Consider the following 3813-nt stretch of genomic DNA (forward strand, 5'->3'; position numbering starts at 1 on the left):
CAGAGGTACAAGGAGGAGCTGGTACCATTCCTTCTGAAACTATTCCAATCAATAGAAAAAGAGGGAATCCTCCCTAACTCATTTTATGAGGCCAGCATCATCCTGATAACAGTGGATTTTAAAATCTTCTCTGGAGAAGGCTTCTTGTGCTCTTTTTAAAGTCTTTAATCATGAATGACACAGCTAAAACTTCAGCGTGCATAGGGACTACCTGGGGCTATTGTTACAAAGCAGATTCCTGGGTCCCAGCCTCAGAGATTCTAATTCAGTGTAGCTGGTAATACTGTTGTTGAGGGTCTGTGGACCACCCTTTGAGCAGTACTGGTCTAATTCACTTCATTCCTAAATGGTTATATCCAACTCTGATACAGCATGCACTTGGATTCCACCTCTAAGACTTACTTCCTGAGTTATCTTTTCATTTAAACCTCTCTCTCTTTTAGCTCTTTCCTCTGAGACTGGAAAAACCTTATTAAAAAACAACAGTAGCAATATCTTCTCTCCCTATCTGTCTCTCCTTCCTTTCTTGCTACTGTTTGTCTTTGCCTCTCCCAGCCCCACTTTTTCCAACCAAGCCCATTGCAGACATCCTCGACCTCTACCTCAATCCCTTATTGTTCGATAACTCATGGCTTTTAATCTAGCTTACCTAAGGCTGCACCGCAATAGCTCTGATGATCAACATCCCACCAAATGCAATGGTTCTTGCTGCGCTTATTTAACTTTACCTCAGCCTCATTAAGCTGTTGTTTCTACTGCAGGTTTCTGCTCATTCAAATCTATCCTTTTTTATTATAATTTATTTTATTTAACAATCTAGGAAGTTCGCAGCTGTCAGCAGTTCTAGTGCAATTTCAGGTGCAATTGGGAATTCGGGAATCTCGGTGGAGCTGTTAGTGTAGCGAATCTTGTATGTAAAATATATGCATACTTTTGATAGCACATGTGAAGGTATCTCTCTAAAATTGACCTCATTGGTTTGTTCTCAGCAAATTGGCCTGGGCCACTCCACATGGTTTTTATCGTGCCTGATGTTAATGCATGTTCTCTTTTTACAATAAATTCATGGCCATCGATGATACCAATTTGACATACATCGCATCAGGGCCTTCAGAGGCACCATAGGTTTTCTCCTCTCTATCCATTTTGTTCTCACGAAATTCTGCTTTACTTTCCCAGGAACTTTAGTAGTTTTCCAGATCTCTGTTTCTGCCCCAGCCTGAGACTCACTCGTCACCCCTGCAGCCACTGCAGCCGGGTACCTGTGTACTGCCACAGCCCCTATTCCAGGGCTGCCCTCCATCACCCCCAAATCTATGCTCTTGACTCCCATTACCAAGCTCACTCATGCCTCCTACTTTAAGTTCTCATTTTGCTGCTTTTTTTAAAAAAATAAAATCCTTTTCCTTCTTTGATTGTGGATAACATGCCTAGTTCCCCTACCTTCTGTCTTTAGTCCACACTCTTCCTAATTTTGCAGTGTCTGGCTCCTAGCTTTGCTCTGACATTCTTCCTGAGTTTCTGACTCAAATGCTTAACTGTTACCTTGGATTTCTTACAATCAAGCTTAGCATAGCCAGTAATTTCCTTTTCAGTGCCATTTTTGCTGTCTTCGTATGTCGAATGATTCCACTCAGACTCTAATCATGAAAGCCAAACACATTGAATTTAATCTAGTATCGCATCAAGCATCACATCTAGCCATTTGTACTTTTTAGATATTTCTCTTTCTCTCTTTTTTTGTTTTGTTTTTGTTTTCTTTTGTTTTTGAGACAGAGTTTCGCTCTCATTGCCCAGGCTGGAGTGCAGTGGTGCGATCTCGGCTCACTGCAACCTCCGCCTCCCAGGTTCAAGCGATTCTCCTGCCTCAGCCTCCCCAGTAGCTGGAATTACAGGCATGAGTCCCCTGCACCTGGCCTCAGATGTTTTTCTCTTAGGCCTTCTCCTCACCAGCCCTGTTTATGTTTAAGTTAGTGTCATCTCTTATTGGGACAGTTACTGCGTTCTCCTAATTGTTTTCTCTGCCTGTCTCTTGCTTGACCTCTTTACTTACACATTGTAGCCAGGGTGAATTATGTATAACAGGAATCATCATCACTTACTTCAAATTCTTCAAAGAGCCATGCACCTCAGGTTCATTAGCCTGACAGATGTTGACCTGATCCTATTTATTTCTCCAGTCTCTTTTCCAAATATGTCTTACTTGTCCCATACCTGACAGTGACAGTGAAAACACATTGCTGTCTTTTGCATTTACAGCTCTGCCTACTTAGAATATACTGTGCTTTATTTCTTATTGCTAAAATACTAATATAGAGATATTTATAGTTATATAACAGAGACATCCATCATCAATAATTAAGGCTGCCATTTTCTCATATTTGCAACACATACAGATATATGTAATGTGTAATTATTAAGAGAATGGATATTGGAATTGGATAATCCAGGTCTGCAACCAACTAGCTATGTAACCTCAGGCTTGTGACTTGAAATTTCTGTGTCTCAATTTTCTTATCTATAAAACTGAGGTAATAGTAGATTCTTCATGGGCATATTGCAAGGATTAAATGAGTAAATAAATCAAATTTTTCTGGCTAATCTGAAAATAAACCTATAAAAATTTCAGAAACACTTTGTTCTATTGAGACATTGTATTGCATTTTCATTAAGTTTTTAGAATATGTAATTAAGAAACTGACACCCCACCTCTGCTCCTTACTTTCACTGTTAACATCAATAATTGTTTAAACCCATTGGCCTTAGCTTCTCTATTTTGAAATGAGCATAATCATTTATAATATTCAAAATCATATTGTAAGAATTAAGTAAAATGATTTTGTAAAGTACTTGGAAAAAGTGCCTGGCACATAGAACATGTGCAATAAATGCTGGCTTTATTATTATTATCACTACTAATTTTATCAGAATTAAATTCCCTCATTCATGAAATGAACTATACTTTATTCAGTTTGTCTTTGATGTACTTCAATGGCACTTTTATAAGTAAAATTATTTTTTAAATTGAAGTAGTTTTTTTGATATAAAAGGTAAGATACTTTATTACTGGTTTTGCTCTTTTAAGTAGCTACTGCTATTAAAATGCTGTTGGTTTTCCATATTTTAATTTATCCAGCAAATCTGCCTGTATATATTTTGCCTGTATATTCTTTTGCATTTTCTGGATAGACAGTATTATTTTAAAACAAGAAAAAATTAGGTTTTTATTTCAAATCTTTTACTATGTGTGTGTGTATACACAATCACACATTTTATATATATATATATATTTTTTTTTTTTACACACACACACATCTATATGTACACATTTTGCTTGTGTCACTGTTCGGTCTGAATTTCTAATAAAATGTGGCAATAAGACACTCTTCCAGAGTAAGCTTTTATCAGGCTCAACCTTGGCTCCCATCCTTGCCAGACCTGCATTGCCCGGTTTTAGCAATAATCCTGCTCAGTCAATTTAGAGAGAATCTTCTCTACCCTTGAATCTGAGACCCCAGCTTTCTTCAGCAAGAATTCTGTGAGGTTGGTCTAGCAAGAATCTCCCCAACCCTTTATTCCTGCTCTTAGGAGTGTTCCATCCACAGACCTCTCCCTACTCTTTGGCTGTAAAACTCTAGCAGCCTTTACTGTATTTGGAATTTATCCCAGCTCTATACTGAGGCTTCTTTCTCCCTGTTGCAATAGTTTCTGAATAAAATCTATCTTTACTGCATTAACTAACATTTTACTTTGGTTCTTTTTGACAGTTTCTTGCTGCTGAAACTAGCCTGTGGATCAGAACCACCATCAAAC

General features: G+C 37.9%; 1 pseudogene; it reads right to left on the minus strand.

Moving 5' to 3' along the window:
- Positions 1–797: 797 nt before the first annotated feature.
- Positions 798–1240, minus strand: LOC100445151 (elongin-C-like; annotated as a pseudogene).
- Between the last annotated feature and the right edge of the window lie 2573 nt (positions 1241–3813).

The sequence above is a fragment of the Pongo abelii genome, chromosome 18 (genome assembly GCF_028885655.2).
Source record: "Pongo abelii isolate AG06213 chromosome 18, NHGRI_mPonAbe1-v2.0_pri, whole genome shotgun sequence".
Lineage (NCBI taxonomy): Eukaryota > Metazoa > Chordata > Mammalia > Primates > Hominidae > Pongo > Pongo abelii.